The sequence below is a fragment of the Chlorocebus sabaeus genome, chromosome 7 (genome assembly GCF_047675955.1).
Source record: "Chlorocebus sabaeus isolate Y175 chromosome 7, mChlSab1.0.hap1, whole genome shotgun sequence".
In the NCBI taxonomy this organism is placed as follows: Eukaryota; Metazoa; Chordata; class Mammalia; order Primates; family Cercopithecidae; genus Chlorocebus; species Chlorocebus sabaeus.
Genome location: NC_132910.1, coordinates 65,518,138 through 65,536,542, shown reverse-complemented (window position 1 = coordinate 65,536,542; position 18,405 = coordinate 65,518,138). Strand labels below are relative to the sequence as shown.

The 18,405-nt window shown below is 36.2% G+C and overlaps 1 long non-coding RNA gene and 1 pseudogene across 1 annotated transcript in view; both read right to left on the bottom strand.

Moving 5' to 3' along the window:
- Nucleotides 1-10,761: 10,761 nt before the first annotated feature.
- LOC103236146 (uncharacterized) overlaps nucleotides 10,762-18,405 on the bottom strand; it is a 189,237-nt gene continuing 181,593 nt past the window's right edge. The window contains exon 3 of the long non-coding RNA XR_005238193.2: nucleotides 10,762-11,248. This is a non-coding gene — a long non-coding RNA (uncharacterized lncRNA). The remainder of the gene's footprint in view (nucleotides 11,249-18,405) is intronic.
- LOC103236150 (transcription factor BTF3 pseudogene) lies at nucleotides 16,438-17,341 on the bottom strand (annotated as a pseudogene).

Sequence of the window (18,405 nt, the reverse complement as noted above, 5' to 3'; positions counted from 1 at the left end):
CCCTCATGAGTCTCTATATAGAACTCTACCAGCAGGTATATTCAACCAAGTGGTCATTATTTGTAAGATCTAGTACCATGTCAATCCAACAGCAAACTCCAGATGGCTGAGCCAGAACTGAATTTGAATACCCTATGCCCCCACTTTTGGCCAGGCCAAGTTGTACCTGAATGGTACATAATCAGGCCAATTTGGGTTGCAATTAGGGGAAAGAAAGATGCATCACACCCTGGAAAACTCAGGTTGAAATACGAAATTTTCAAAATTCATCTATAGAACACTACTTTCCTTCATCTTTATTACTACCCAGTGTATTTGTTTCCTAAGACTGCTATAACAAATGATCACACACTTGGTGGCTTAAAGTAGCAGAAATTTATTCTTTCTTTGATCTGAAGGCCAGAAGTAGAAAATCAAGGTGTAGACAGGGACATGCTCTCTCTGAAGTATTAAGGAAGAATCTTTCCTTGACTCTTCAAGTTTCTGGTGGCTCCTGGAATTCTTTGACTTATGGCAGTGTAAGTCCAATTTCTGCCTTCATATTCACATGGACTTCTGTGTGTCTCTCTATGTCCAAATCTCCCTGTGTTTTCTCTTTTGAAAACATCAGTCATTGAATTTAGGGCCAATCCCAAATCCAGGATGAATTCACCCCAAGATCCATAGCTAAGTACATCAGCAGAGATTGTTTGTCTTAATAAGATTACATTCTGAGGTCCCAGGTAGACATGAATTTTGGGGGAGCACAATTCAACCTACTATATACCCAAATAATGATTAAGGGAAAGTAACTACTTTCAGGTGACAGTCACATTCCGTGACCAACCTTACAAGATATGTGAACCAGAAGAAGTGACAGAGGGTAAAATCAGAAATTATTTCAGTTGATTTTTGAGGAGGCCAGTTAAACACTCAACAGTATGAGTTTGGCTTAACCAACAGTCAGTGAGGCTCAGGCATTTAGGAGAACCTCTGTGAACTGAGAGCCCTGTTGAGCCGGTTACTTTACTTTAGAAGTCTGAATAAGTGATAAAGCTTCTGTCAAAAGAATAGTTGTCACTTTTTAATATGAAGCTGAGATGATACTGGAGCCAGGCCAGCTGTGTTCTTAGCTATTTTATTTTCACTGCATTTTACAAGAGAAATGGGCTGGGCTTTCCCTACAGGCAGAGTCCAAGTTGACCCATCCCAAAGTAAAGACTATTAGATTAAAGTCACAAGGCCTTCACTGGCCAGGCATTCAATTTCAGTCAGATTCCATGGCAAGCTAATAGCTGTTTGTCAAAAGGAGATTACCTGAGAGCATGTGACATGGAGGAGAGAAATACAAAACCCCAAGGGGTATACTTTAACACCAAAGGATGAAGGCTGCCTCCCAAGGCCAGATGCTACAGTCCTTAAAATAATGTCAGAGAAACTTGTAGCTCAATATGCCACTAAGTTGTAGAGTCCCAAAGGTTCTTCTTCTTGATTGAGGGACTCTCTGTGGTATTTATAGAACAGGAACGAATATACAAGCCTATAACTACTACACATTCAGATTTAAATCTAAAGCAATGGAACATTGACTTGGCCTCAAATGATAAGTCATACAATGTCACATTAGCTTCCAATCACTACTGTAGCACTTTCTCAGGCCCCATTAGTTAAATTTGGGTTCCTCTCCCCATGTGGGATAGCCTAGGATAAAGATTTGAATGTCTTTCTCAAAAAAAATCCATAAAAATTTGAGTCCTTCTCATTTCTGAAGTTCCCCAGCATACTCAAACAAGTGCACATTGTCTAAAAATCCCTTTAGAGACGAGAAGATATTGGTATCTCCACTAATCATCTTTCTACTTAAAGCAGCTGAGATTAGGTAAAAGGAGAAGTGAGAGATCAGGAGATGTGGAGGGAGAAAGAGGCTCCACACAAGTGAGTAAGGCATATTTGTATTCAGTTTCAAGCAGTATAGAGGCTAACAGATGAACCAAACTTGTAATGTTTCCATTTCACCAAAAGCCCTAAAAGAGGTAGCAAGATTGTCATTACTGATTCCATTTATTCAGCTTGGAGAATGCTTTCCCTAAGTAGACATAGCTCACATGGTCTTCTGTCTAGAGCTGCAGGTTTATTCCCATCAGTTAACTTGGGATTGACTTGAATAGCAGTAACTCTTAAAGGTAACGCTGGTGGCTGGGCATGGTGGCTCAAGCCTGTAATCCCAGCCCTTTGGGAAGCCGAGGCGGATGGATCACGAGGTCAGGAGATTGAGACCATCCTGGCTAACACGTTGAAACCCGTCTCTACTAAAAATACAAAAAATTAGCCGGGCGTGGTGGCAGGTGCCTGTAGTCCCAGCTACTCGGGAGGCTGAGACAGGAGAATGGTGTGAACCGGGAGGCGGAGCTTGCAGTGAGCCAAGATCATGCCACTGCACTCCAGCCTGGGTGACAGAGCGAGACTCCATCTCAAAAAAAAAAAAAACAAAACAAAAAGTGATATTGGTTAGGTTATGGAGAAAAAGGAACACTTATACACTGTTGGTGGGAGTGTAAATTACTACAACCATTGTGGAAGACAGTATGGCAATTCCTCAAAGACCAAAACAGAAATACCATTTGACCCAGCAATCCCATTACTGGGTATATATCCAAAGGAATATAAATTGTTCTATCATAAAGACACATGTACATATATGTCCATTGCAGCACTATTCACAATAGCAAAGACATGGAATCATCCTAAATGCCCATCAATAATAGACTGGATAAGGAAAGCATGGTACATATATACCATGGAATACTACACAGTCATAAAAACGAATGAGATCATGAGGGACATGGATGGAGCTGGAGACCATCATCCTTAGCAAACTAACACAAGAACAGAAAACTAAATACTGCACGCTCTCACTTAGAAGTGGGAGCTAAATGATGAGATCACATAGACACCTAGAGGGGAACAACACACATTGAGGCCTTTTGGAGGGTGGAGGGTGAGAGGAAGGAGAGGAGCAGGAAAAATTAATGGGTCCTAGGCTTAATACCTGTGTGATGAAATAATCTGTACAACAAACCCCATGATACAAGTTTACCTATGCAACAAAACCGCACATGTACCCCTGAACTTAAAATAAAAGTTTAAAAGGGAACTAATAACCACATAGAAAAATAAAAATAAATAAACATAAAAATAAAAATGTGCATCTTAATCCACGTCTTTTGTTGCTATGTTGTCATGATAACATGCCTCAAATTTTCACCAATTTTACCATAAGGGATAGGGGCAGTTTGTAGGACAGCAGGTCTGAACATAAGAATTTATCCAGGTCCTTTTGTGTCAATGTCTTATTTTACAGTATTTCACTTTCATCAGCATTACGAGCCTAATCCAGGGCAGTAAGATCCCAAACACTAGTTAAAACCTTATTTAATGATTTCCCAGGGGAGTTTGCCTATCTAAGGGAAATCTTGAACTTCTGCCGTCATCTCTGAATGACTCTAAATTTGGCATGATAGACTGCAGCATGGCACAGTACAATTCTTGCCATTCTTCCTTGGCAGAAAGCAATGTCTCTATTAACATCCCTTCATTACAAACTGTCAAAAACTCTGAAGGGCATGAGATTTTATCCTTCATGCAAGCTAACAAGTTACGTTGCCACAGTTTGAGAAAAAAAGAACTTGGCACAGCAAGTAGCCAACATATCAACAAGTTTTGCAAGTTCTTTGAACCCCAATTTCCACAGGGTGATTAGAATAGAGTCAAGTGACCACTGCATATGCAGTGGTATGCGCTATAGGAGAGAATCCTTCAGTTCAGGGACCTGAATCTTTTATAGTGAGCAATAAACACATCTGCTCTTTGATACCGAGGGAGACGCTACCTCTATCTTCTAAGACTTGCAAGACATGCAGAAAATGTGAGTGACTCATAGAGAATTGTCTTCTAATACCAACACCCCATCTATACTTTATTTCTTCCCAAAGGTTGAATTTTTTTTCCTAACTTTTTAAGCAGATGTATATGCAAGTCTTCTTGGGAAATAGCACCTATATTGGGCAAAATGATAGATTATCTTCCAATGTGTCTACAGATTACATGAAGGGTATTGAGAAGTGTAACAGGGCAAATTGGAAACTGCTTTTTTAATTAGATAATCTGAAACAAGAACAAGTGAATGGGGTTCAAGCACAGGGAAGGTGAGGCATGTGGTGAGGCATGTGGGTGCTGAATTAGCAAGCTAGTCATAGACACTATAGCTTTGTGCGGAGGTAAAGACCTGGGCCCAAATGTGGCAAAAATTACTGAATATAAGCCGAGACATATAGGGTGGAGAAAATGCTCCAGCCAAGATATAAGGGAAATAACATGTAGTTATTCTTAGTCACTTGAAAAAAGATCAATTGTTTCTCTTTTTTTAATAAAAATGAAGCTTGCTATCTATAGCTCAATGACACTTGACCTCTGAATTTGGTCGTAATCAGATCATTTATGAAACACTTCAGCAGCTCAATCTCACCTCCTATAATACCACGAATTTCAAATAATAATACGAAACTCAATAGTTTGAGTTTCAAACTCAAAAGGACCACACCTGGACTTTCAAGGTTTCTTTAAAACACACACACTTGGCCAGGTGCGGTGGCTCACGTCTGTAATCCCAGCACTTTGGGAGGCCAAGGCGGGCAGATCATGAGGTCAAGAGATCGAGACCATCCTGGCCAACATGGTGAAACTCCGTCTCTACTGAAAATACAAAAATTAGCTGGGTGTAGTGGTGCACACCTGTAGTCCCAGCTACTCAGTAGGCTGAGGCAGGAGAATCACTTGAATCCAGGAAGCGGAGGTTGCAGTGAGCTGAGATCACGCCACTGCACTCCAGTCTGGTGACAGTGAGACTTCGTCTCACAAAAAACAAAACAAACCAAAAGAAACACACATACTCACATTTTTATATGGGTTCTTTGTATAAATAATTTTATTGGGAAAATCAATAAAATTAGTTAATATTTTATCTATATAAAATGTAAATTAAAATAATATACATATATTAATGAATATTAATGACACATTAAAAGAAGACCTATCATTTTTTGCCTTTGATCCTTCCTTCCACCTTATAAAAGAGAGTGAATACTATTTTCCTGACATAATGAAACTGAGATCAAAGATGCCAACCAAGTCTGATTTTTCTGACTGCAATCTAATATTCCAATCACTAAATTATGATCCTGGAAAATCAGTTTTATAATCTCACCAGTTTCTGGCAGTGAATTATTATATACTAATGTGTATATTAAATAATTACATCATTGATCATATACTTATGCATAATTTTTGCATTAGTTCCGTGACAGCTGTGTCAAATGCACAAGGACTGTGTAAAAATCTGTTTTACATTAGTGCTTTATGAACCATGAAAATAACGACACAAATATATTTTAAATGTTGAACAATTCACAGCAATTTCACCAGACCACACATGAAACATTTTTCTGTAGTTAAACATATACTTTTATATTACATGAACTTGCAAACATCTTTGTCATAAATCATAAATAGAAAACTATATTTTCCTCAAGAATTTAAAAATGAGTGTTTTCTATATATTTTTGAGATTTTATAAAACCTACAAATTCTAAGTCTGAGAATTCCATGCTTAAAATATTTACTTTAAAAACAACTTTAAAATTGTTGTTTCACTACCCAAATTTTTCATAACTATTTCACGGCAACTCTGTTCATTTGGGTAAAAATCCAAAGAAAAAAATTTAATTGTTCAAGTAAGCTGAATTTGCTTTTGATGTTTTTTAAATTAAAATCCCTATTGCCTTAAAATGCTCTCTTCTAAAGTCATTAATGAAGCTGATGTCACCTTAATTTCTTTAAAGCATTCTTTTGTCCTGGGCACATATGGACATAAAGATGGTGACAATAGACATTGGAGCTACTAGTCGGGGAGAGGGGAAGGAGAGAAAGGGCTGAAAAACTACCTTATTGGGTGCTATGCTCACTACCTGGGAGGCAGGATCATTCATTCCCCAATCCTCAGCATCACGCAATACACCCATGTAGCAAATCTGCATGTGTACCCCTGAATCTAAAATAAAAGTTGAATTAAAGAAAAAAGAAACTGTGGTTTTTTTTTTTTTTTTTAAGGCCTAGAAGGCATTTTAAATTAACCATGAGAATGAGAAGCCTTATTAGAAGGGAAAATTCTAGAAAAGCACATGTAGGGCTTCGATCAACTTTTAGTTTAGAAATGTTTAAAAAACACAAACTTTAATTCATAGATTAAAAATGAATAAATAATGTGATTGTTTAAGAGAAAAAAAAAAGAACCTAGAAACAAGTTAACTATAGTTAAAAAGGTTGAACTAGATCTGTAAATACCAGTATAAATATATCTCAAAAACATAATAGGAAGAAAAATATAGAGGATATAGAGAAAATATCACAATAACAATAATAATAATAAAGCATTGTTCTGGGCATATCTCTGCCTTGTTCTTAAACTTTGAATGGTCTATTTAGACACACCCCGTGGAAGCCAGGAAATGAAAGTTTTCAATGGCCAGAAACTAGCCATGTTTCTCACAAAGGGAAGAAGCCCCTAATCCTGCCTCCCACACTTTGCACATGCCACTTTTTTTCTCCCACAGTAGACTCCTATCACCTTCTTATTTGAACCAAGGTTTTTGTCACCTCTACCAAAACTGCTCTTTGGAAGGATGGAAATGGCCTCTATGTTTCTAGTCCCAATAGTTATTTCACAATCCTTACCTTATTGAAGTCATCAGAAACACTGACACAATTGATCACTCCTTTCTCCTTGAAACATCTTCTCTGTCTTCTAAGACAGCTCACTCTTCTGGTCTTTTCCTATTACATAACTTGTTCTGAGTCTCCTTTGCTGGCTTCTCCTCATCTCCCCAGTCTCTACATGTTGAGGTGTCCCAGGACTCAGTCCTGAACCTCTTCTCTATTTACGCTTACTCTTCAGTGATCTCATCCAGCTTCATGACTTTACACTCCACATATCTACTGAGAACTTATATGTACATATCCCAAGCCTGGATTTATCACCTCAGTGCTGGAATCTTACATGCAACTGCCTACTTGACCCTGTACTTTATCACCTTGTACTTGGATGTTAAATAGATTTCCAAACTTAACGTGTCCTAAATGGAAAGCTTGATAGTTGCTTTAAAAACTATTCCTGGCCGGGGGTGGTTGCTCACGCCTATAATCCCAACACTTTGGCAGGCCGAGGTGGGCAGATGACGAGGTCAGGAGTTTGGGACCAGCCTGGCCAACATAGTGAAACTCTGTCTCTACTAAAAATACAAAAAATTAGCTGGGCGTGGTGGCAGGCACCTGTAATCCCAGGGAATTTGTAAACTTGGGAAGCTGAAGAAGGAGAATCGCTTGAACCGGGGAGGCGGAGGTTGCAGTGAGCTGAGAACGTGCCACTGCCTGCACTCCAGGCTGGGTGACAGTGCGAGACTCCCATCTCAAAAAACAACAAAAAACAAACAAACAAACAAAAAACTATTCCTCCAAAGTTTTCCTCAAATTAGTAAATGAAAATTCCACTGTTCCAGTTTCTCAGACCTTAATCCTTAAAGTCATCCTTGACTCCTCTCTTTCACATCCTACTTTTATTTCATTTGCAAATTTTATGCATATTCTCCATTATTAATACTCACTTTCAAGATACCTTTCTCTATCTATCTATCTATCTATCTATCTATCTATCATCTATCTAATCTATCTCTATCTCTCTCTCTCATAGGGAATATTAAATATTCTTCTAACTGGTTTTCCTGGTCACTTCTCTCATCCAATGGCTTCTTGTCTCGTTCATAGTAAAAGAATTATCCAGGTTGTCTACTGGGCTTTTCATGATTTTGTCCCCGACCTCTGTGATCACATGCACTACAATCCCAGTGGTTCATCCCGAGTTCTCCCAGCAGCAATTAAGCTGGACCTTAAAAGGAAGAGTGAAATTTCGCTGATCAAGTAGGGAAAGGAGAGGCTGCCATTTTAAATAGGTATTCTCACCAGTAGGAGAACATTTGAGCAGAGACCCAAGGGCGGTGAAAGAATGACCATGTGGCTCTCTGGGACAAAGATGTTTCCGCTAAGGGAACAGTGAGTGCACAAACTCTGGGGCAGCAATGTGGTTGGCAGGTTGAAGAAATGAGAGGAGTCTGAAGTCCAAAAGGCCAACCTAATAGCCCAGGTGAAAAGTATAGAAGATACTACCTATTTTGGTGTAAATAGGAATTGAAAAGAAGAGACAAGAAGAAATGACGTTAAAAAAAAACATTATTGCATGAACAAGTGTTTATCAAGTAACTTCTCTAGGCAAAGCAGTTTCTTAGACATAAGAGATCCAGTTAGACCAAAATGGTACCTGCTTTCACAAAATGTATGGTCTTATATAGAAGACAGATACTGAGTGACTGGCAATTGGTTTTATGATGTAAGGCAATAAAGAGAGGGGATTTCAAAATGTGATTGGAACTTTGGTGGTAGTTCATGAACATAGTTGTATACTAAGTGAAATTTACATAGGACACCTATGAAAGTTCTTAGAAACTTCTTTATGGATGAGAAGCTCTTCAACAATGATCCCACTGAGAGGGGTTTCTAATTAAACATGTAAAACAGGCAATACCCTCAGTTGAAAAGAGGCAGAAGAACATACTGGCAACAAAGACAACTAGCCCTGGGTTTAAAATTGTATCTCTGTTACCTAATATCTCTAATCTTCAATTTCCTCCTCTGAAAGATAAGGTTAATCATTGTACCATCATTACAAGGCTGTTGTAAAGCTTTAGATAAACCACTTCATATGATAATTTCAATAAACATTCTATATTTGTATAATAGCTAGTATGTGTAGAGAGACTTGAACAACTTAAAGACTTTCTGAGACAATTCCTACTACTGACGAGGAAGCTCTCATAATATACATCTTATTAAGAATTTCTGTAATAACCTAGTGAACTAGTGCTTGCATAAGGCTTTGTTTTATTTTTGATGGAATGAAATAAAAACCAAATAACATTTGATCTTTCATTTTATTTGTAAAATCCAATATTCTTCCACCTCACATAAAAAATAGAGATGAAAGAATTTGTTATATAACCTAGAATTTCCTTAGGTCATTTAAGTGAAAGAAAGTTCAGTGCAGAGAAATATTTGTGACAGCTAGCATTACCCATTCACTGTGATATTCAATATCTTCTACACTAAGAAATGCCAATAGCATTAACACATGCTCAGTTTTATAGAAAGATGTGTGGTAATAATCTATGGGATCTACTTTTTATATTGCAAAATTCCATTTTGAGTAAGAGAAGGGCGCTGTTATCTATTTAAAAAGAGATACCAAAAATAAATATCAAAAAATATTTACCAAGATAAAAATCAACACAGTGAGTGCTGAGAGCTGTACTATGCAGAAAGATAATCACCATCTTCTGAGAGCAAAAAATTGAAATCAGGCAGTTCAGTGGCTTAAAAATACAAGGAGCGGGTGAGAATATGGGCCCTGGGTAGATAGTAATCACAGACCAACTTGAGTTAAATGCAGGCCTTTTTATTAAAGAATCTAAAGATTGTGAGTTTGGGGTCAAGATAACAGATTTAATCCCCCTTGAAAATATATTATATGGCAGAAAAATAATTTTCAAATGAGAAACAATCAGTAACAGTAAAGATAATTGAAGACGAGTAGGGTAATAAATATATAAGCTATATTAAATAAATTTTAAAATTCAGAAAGCAGATAAAAGCATTGGACGGACACCACAGCCCAGGGAAATATGCTCAGAGCTTCTGATGCAATTGTGGATTTGTCCAATTCCTGAATTTCTTATAGTATATAAAGTTTAAAATTATGATAAAGGCATAAAGATAAATCTTTTATATTTTCTTGTAATATGCTGTATTTTCCAATATGGAAAATCTCTTCTTTCCATTCAAATGTATCCTTCATATGAAAATATCTTTATTTTGAAATCACATTTGAATTGTTTGGCAAAATAAAAAACTTCACGTTTAAAATAATTTTTATTTAGAACTTGGAAGCCACTTTATATTAATCTGGCTTTCATTTCTTTGTAAGTTACCTATACTTCTTTGTAAGTTACCTATACTTCTTTCACTACTTTTTGTATTTTCTCTTCATTTGGAATTCTGAAACTTCACCAAGCTTTGTGTATGGGGCTTGTTATTAACCCTGCCTGACACCAGGTGGACCCTTGGGAACCTTTCCCAGATGAACACTGGAACTTCTGGATCAATTCTTCACATTTCTGAGTACTTTTGCCAGACTTTGCACTTTTTTATCACGTGGTGCTGTAGACTAGTAACTTGCCCAGGCTTGCTTTTCTGAGTCACTAATTCAGTCTTTCCCTGTGCTTACTCTCCTAGTACTAAATCTATCTAATGATAATTTATTTTTAATTGAAGCAATCACATTTTAAATTTTAGTATTCTTTCCTCAAAGCAAACTTTTGTTTTATGAATGTGATATTCTGTTATGCCTCTCTACTGATACTAATTTGATTTATTTTAATATGTTCTGTTTCCTTTATTAACTCTGTTCATTGAAATATGTTCTCTGTCAGCATTATCAATTCTTAATTTTCTATTTGTTTTTATAAAACAGTTAAATAAATAAGGTCTACACTTGAATACTTTTGTGGTTAAGATGTATTTCTTAAATTCATAAACCCAGGTGTATTAGACTGGAAATGAATACAGATCTAATTATAGAAGTCCTCCAGTGATTGCACTTGAGAAGTCCAAATGGACATGTTGTTTCTGAGGGTGGCCTCTTGGTAAACCAAAAGTAGTTATTTAGAGCAGTAATTCTCAAACTTAAAGGTTTCATGGCAGATCCCGAGGTCAAGAGATAGAGACCATCCTGGTCAACATAGTGAAATCCAGTCTCTACTAAAAATACAAAAAGATTACCTGGGCATGGTGGCTCATACAGGTAATCTCTGCACTTTGGGAGGCTGAGGTGGGCAGATCACAACGTCAGAAGATCGAGACTATCCTGGCTAACGTGGTGAAACCCTGTCTCTATTAAAAATACAAAAAATTAGCTAGGTGTAGTGGCACGCACCTGTAGTCCCAGCTACTCGGGAGGCTGAGGCAGGAGAATCACTTGAACCCGGGAGGTGGAGGTTGCAGTGAGCCAAGATCACACCACTGTATTCCAGCCTGGTGACAGAGCAAGACTCTGTCCAAAAAAAAAAAAAAAAAAAAAGTTTCAATGCTCAGGCCATCCTCAAATTACTAAATCAGAATTTTGAAAGGTGGGATGTAGAGTTTATTTTTTTCAAATTCCACGATTTGTTCCAATGTGTGGTCAAGTATGAGAACCACTCCATTAGAGCACTTCTATTTTTCCAGTGCCACACGTGCTGCAGAAACCCTCCTGCCAGACCTATCCTTTCAATATGCTATTCTTAGCTTTGTGCCAATGCAGGTATCAGACATCTTCAGAGAGTAAACTGACTAGCCTCTTTTATCATATTTAGTTACTTCTTTTCCAGTTTTATGGTCTCTAACCTTGGAATTGTCTCAAAAGTCTGCTGGGAAATCTCCTATGTTTTGTTGCTATCTGTGATTAGAGATTTCAATGCTCCACTCTCAGCATTAGGCAGATCATCTAATCAGAAAACCAACAAAGAAACATTGGATTAAAACTTCACTTTAGACCATATGGACCTAACAGACATCTCTGCAGAACATTTTTTCTAACAGCTGCAGAATACATGTTCTTATCAGCACATGGAACATTCTCCAGAATAAACCATATGTTAGGGCACAAAACAAGTCTCAACAAATGTTTAAAAAACAAAGTCATACCAAGTATCTTCTCAGACCACAGTGAAATAAAACTAGAAATCAATAACAAGATGAACTTTAGAAACTGTACCAATGCATGGAAATTAAACATGTTCCTGAACAACCAGTGGATCACAGAAGAAATTCGACAGCAAATCAAAAAAAATTCTTGAAAAAAATGAATATGGAAACACAAAATACTAAAACCTATGGGACACAGAAAAAGCAGTGTAAAGAGAGAGGATTATAGCGATAAATGCCTACATCAAAGAAAGTACACAGATTAAATAAACAATCTAATGATGCACCTCAAGGAACTAGAAAAGCAAGAACAAGCTAAGCCCAAGATTAAGTAAAAGAAAAGAAATAATAAAAATCAGAACAGAACTAAATGAAATAGAGAATGAAAAATACAAGGCGTCAACTAAGTAGAAGAAAATAAATAATAAAAATCAGAACAGAACTAAATGAAATAGAGACTAAAAAATACAAGGCATCAACAAATATAAAGTTTTTTGAAAAGATAAACAAAATTAATAAACAACTAGCTGGATAAACCAAGAAAGAAGAAATCAAGAAAGAAAAAACCAAGAAAGAAGATCCAAATAAACAAAATCAGAAACAAAAAAGAGACATAACAACAGATGCCACAGAAATGTATAAGGTGACCAGAGACTATTGTGAGCAACTGTATACTAACAAACTGGAAAACCTAGAGGAAATGGATAAATTCCTGGACACATACAGCCTACCAAGACTCATTCAGGAAAAAGTATAAACCCAAACAGACCAATAATGAGTAATAAGATTGATGAATAAGCAACAAAAAGTCTTCCAACAAAGGAAAGCCCAGGACCGAATGGCTTCACTGCCAAATTCTACCAAACTTATAAAGAACTAATAACAATTCACTTCAAACTACTCCAAAAATTTGAAAATGAGAGAATTCTAATTCATTCTACAAAGTGAGCACTATCCTGACACCAAAACTAGACAAGTACATGACAAAAAAACAAAAACAGAACTACAGCCCAGTATCCCTGATGAACATAGATACAAAGTGTTCTCAGCCTTGTTGAGTCCTAACATCAATTGGTTACCATCAATCTTTTGTTATACAGAAATTCTACACTATTGTGATCTATTAGTAATACCACCTTCGAGTTGCCAATGCTGCTATGAATTCATGTTATCTTCTTTCATTTTATTGTGACAGGAAGAAATCTTATTCCACCAAGATCTAGAAATAATCAAGTTTGTGTTCATTCTTCTTCAATTTAAAAAGTAGACATTGAGTCCCTGCTCTATGTTCTAAGTTCAAAGAAGGATCAAAAGTACAGATCCAGCCTCATGTGTGTTTTTACATTCTTGTGTATTTTTTATAGTAGTAAGTCCCTACTCCCAGCAAATCAGAAGCAATCTAAATGTTCAATAATATATTATTGGTTCAGTGAGTTAAGGTAACATACATATATTGAAATACTATTAAACTTTTATGTACACTTGAAAATTATGGCATAAGAAAAATTCTTACAATATAAGGTTAACTAGAAAAAGCAGGATGCAGAAGGACACATAAAGCATAATTTCAACTAAGAAAAAATAGTGGTTTTTGCCCCTGGATTGAGACAGCCGGGACAATTAGTGCAATCTTGTGTATATTTTTCTCTTTTTTTAAACTTAAGTTCAGACGTACAAGTGCAGATTTGTTACACAGGTAAACTTGTGTCATGGGGGGTTGTTACACAGATCATTTCATCACACAGGTATTAAGTCTAGTATCCATCAGTTATTTTTCCTGATCCTCTCCCTCCTCCCATCCTCCACCTTCCAAAAAGCCCCAGTGTCTGTTTTTCCCCTCTGTGAGTCCATGTGATTTCATCATTTAGCTTCCACTTAATAAGGGAAAATATGCAGTATTTGGTTTTCTGTTCCTGTTAGTTTGCTGAGGATGATGGCCTCCACCTCCATTCATGTCCCCACAAAGGACATGATCTCATTCTTTTTTATGGCTGCATACTATTCCATAGTGGATATCTAACACATTTTCTTTATCCAGTCTATCATTGATGGGCACTTAGGTTGATTCTATGTCTTTGCTATTGTGAATAGTGCTGCAATGAACATACGTGTGAATATGCCTTTATAATAGAATGCTTTGTATCCCTTCAGGTATATATTCAGTAATAGAATTGCTGGATCAAACATTATTTTGTTTTTCTCATCTTTGAGAAATTGCTACCCTGTCTTTCACAATAGTTGAACTAATTTATATTCCCACCAACAATGTATAAGTGTTCCTTTTTCTCCACAAGATTAGCCAGCATATAATTTTTTGACTTTTTAATAACATCCTTTCTAACTGGTGTGAGATGGTATCCCATTGTGGTTTTGATTTTTTTTCTCTAATGAACAGTCATATTGAGCTTTGTTTTTTATATAATTGTCAGCCTCATGCATATCTTTTAAAAAGTGCCTGTTTATGTTTTTTGCCCATCTTTTTATAGGACTATTTGTATTTTTCTTGCAAATTTGTTCCTTAGAGATTCTGAATATTAGACCTTTGTCAGATGTACAGTTTGCAAATATTTTCTCCCATTTTGTAGGCTGTCTGTTTCTTTTGCTGTGCAAAAGCTCTGTAGTTTACTTAGATCCCCCTTCATCAATTGTTGCTTTTGTTGTAATTATTTTTGGTGTCATAATTGGGAAATCTTTGTCCATGCCTATGTACTGAATGGTATTGCTAGAGTTGTCTTCCAGAATTTTTACAGTTTGGGGTTTTACATTTAAGTGTTTAATACATCGTGAGTTAACTTTTGTGTATGATGTAGGGGAAGGGGTCCAGTTTCAATCTTCTGCATATGGCTAGCCAATTATCCCAGCACTATGTATTGAACAGGGAATACTTCCTCCATCGCTTGCTTTTGTCACCTTTGTCAAAGATCAGATAATTGTAGGTGTTTAGTCTTATTTCTGGGTTCTCTATTCTGTTCCATTGGCCTATGTGTCTGTGTTTGTACCGATACCATGCTGTTTTGGTTACTGTAGCCCTATAGTGTAGTTTGAAGTTAGGTTGTGTGATTCCTCCAGCTTTGTTCTTTTTGCTTAGCATTGCCTTGGCTATTTAGGCTCTTTTCTGGTTCCATATGACTTTTAAAATAGTTTTCTTTAGTTCTGTGAAGAACGTCAATGTTTTTCAATATCTTCTAATACGAACATGTCTTTTTAATACAGTGTTTTAAATTTACTTTCTTTGAATAAATTAAAGTATCAGAAATACATTTTTATATCATATCTATTTTGACAGTAGAAGTGCAAATAGCAACAGACAGGACCTAACTATCCCACTTTCAATTATCAGTGGGCACAGACCTAGAAAATAAAACTTGCAACCCAGAAATCAAGTGAACCTTTGAATTTCCCTTAAATATTTTACAGTGTAAGTCTTGAAATAAAGTGGTTAAAAAACTTTTGTTGTTGTTGTTTATTTTTGTTTTGGTAGAGAACCTTTCTAACTCATGTGGTTCATTAAGAATTATTTCAGTAAAAATAGATGATACATTTTCGGTCAAAGGATTGTTGCCCTATGCAAATTTTAGGCTTTCACATTGAGTCTCTTGCCTCAATGTAGAGGTTTGCTTGAAGTCTTTTAGCTCATAAGCTCTACTGATCCCACTCCATGTCAGTTTTAAGTGGGATAATACTTCACAGAATTTGGCACAGCCCCTCATCCCAACCCATTATTAATAAATGAGAAAAAGGAATAAAAAAATAGATAGTGGATAAGGAGGTAATAGGGATGCCAGATATATTTATTGTTTATATATCTTCAAGGCTTTGAACCAAAGTAATATGAAAGTGTCTTCTTAAAAGTCAAAGCTGGTGGAAAACGCAAGCAAGAAAGTCTCCTTCTACTTTTGGTTAATGAGCCTCTTCTTGTTTGTCAGTCAACCAACCCCCCCTCCTTGACTATGTAATATCTACAGGTGGCTTGGAGATCAAGCATTACCTTCCAAAGAAAATACTGCCATTGCCGCCCTCCAGAGCCTCTCTCCACAAGGGTGGTGCACAGCCATGGGGAAATCCAAGTACATGAGAACATAATCATTCTACTATATAAGAGAGCAAACTGATCTATAAAAAGCTCTGGGCAGGGCTGCAAAGATGCATTTCACTGACTTTGAAGGAGACAGTTACAGTATTTTCCATTAAGTGCCATAGAAGATGCTAAAATTGAGTCAATAATTCCTGTGATATATCATGGAGTAATGTGTCATATTAATTTAGCCGTTCACTAGCCAGGTAGATAATGCCTGACTAAATGAAAATCAAATTTTAGAATATTTAATTACATAAAAAACAAATATGTAATATCTAATCTGTTAAAAATTACACGTAGAAATTATTCTAACAATACATTGTTTTTTCCATTATTACCCCTATTTTTGTGGTAATACAGTTTTGTTTCTTTTATGGTGTTACCACACAGCCAATTTTGATGAATGGTACTCTTTTTTTTTTTTTTTTTTTTTTAGCTTTCTATAAGCAATTTTTTTTTACTGTGTACAGATCGGTGTCAATAAAATTTTTTAAAAAACCTGTATACTAGGCAAAGAACTTTATTAACCTTTGTTTCAAACTTGATTCCCAGGCTTCTTCGGCTTAATTAGCTGCAAAGAATGAATTGTGTATAAGCAAAAACTGAAAAGAGTTGCAGTGTCCAAGGAGCTTGGGCTTAAAAATATTAGAGATCTAGATTTTATTAGATCCATAAACAAAAATTTCTTAAAAAGCAATCATAATATAAAATAGCAGCTCCCAGTAACTTCTTCAAGTTTTATCTTCAGAAGTTGACTCAAATCAGTTTGCCTCATTCTTGGAAGCCTCATCAAAATTCTCCACAAGATCTGCAACTTCATCATCATCATCCTCTCCAGTAGCAAGTGGTGCTTTTCCATCCACAGATTGTTTGGGCAGAGCTTCGGCCAGTCTCCTTAAACTAGTCAGACTGCCTGCATTAAACTGGTTTAAGATGCTGGGTAGCATTTCTGTCAGCTGCTTCGTCTCAGCATGGCCTGTAATGGTGAAAGTGTTCGCCGCCAGAGATGCCTGAACTTTAGGGTTGTTAAAGTGGATCACTGTTCCTTGGTTTGTAAACATATTCACCTCTTCAATACCGGAGATACTGTTTACCCCTAACTTCTTTAAGGAGAACTGAAGTTTTTTATCATCTGCTGTGGCTGTTCTACGAACCACCTTCTTCTTTCTGCGAGCAGTTCCTTTCCCACCAATGCGCACTTGTGCCTGTAGTTTGGCGAGTTTTTCCTGGTTCATGATTGTTTCTTTCATCTTGTCGGAGCGAATAAGGGGCCGCGCGGGGGACTAGGGTTGGTGCTCAAGGGGTCTCGGGTGGACCAGCTGAGATTAGGCGCACACACGCGGGGACGCAAGATGGCAGTTAAAAGCGATGAATGGTACTCTTTAATTCCAAAAGGCACTACCAAATGTTTTACATAGTTGCTCAAATATTTTTTTAAAAAACTAATATATCAGTCTTTGGAAGAGTACTGGGCTTACCATTCATTTTAATAACAAAAGAAACTTCTTGAAATTCAGTTTTAAACTGTAAAATATGTACTGTGATCAGAATGTACAATATATTCTAAATGTTTAAGCATTTCTATCACTAAAGAGTAAATTATTCTACTGATTTTACCATGGATATTTAAATACTTGGAAAAATAGTTATTATTTTTTCTAAATGCGGTTTCCATAGAAACAATACTCTTTACTTATTAGGCGAAGAAAGACTAGAATTGACTCTACTAAGCTGTGAAGTTCCTTTAACCTTTGAGTTTACTGAATTCACATGTAGATTAAAAGGCACTTCAAACATTTAATACATTTTGTATAATACATACTGTCTTTTTCTATATAATAATATATTTAGAATACTAACGTTTTAGCATGTTTTATTACATATTTGTTTATAGATATTTGCACACACAAAGAGAAAGTAAGACACAGATGTAGATAATAATGGTACCTTTACAAGTCTATCAATTGTTCTCTAGAAATATTACACATTTAGAAATGCATTAATGTAAAAATAAAGTAGTTTTGTTAAGCATATTTGCAAAGCTAGGTTTTTAAATAATCAAGATATTTTAACATAATAAGCAGTCTACCATTATATATTTCAGTGTACCAATTCTCAATAGGTCAAATGCATCACTGCATGATTGGGGAATGTAGAAATGGCTGGTAAATATTTGGGACCTGTTTAAAAAAACACACACACACAAAGGGATGACAGATAGGAGTGGAGTACAGTGTGATTTTTTAAAAACTGTGTTCTTTTTGAAAATGCTTTAACTCATCAAATGATTATTTGGTTACCTGCAAAGAGTTAAGTCAGAGAAAAATCAAAATCTAGAATATATAGTATTTATAAGTAACACATATAATTATCTCTATTCACTCATCAGTCCTAGCCCACTAAAAGTTCATATTATCATATTTTCACAGATGGAACCACCCTTCCTT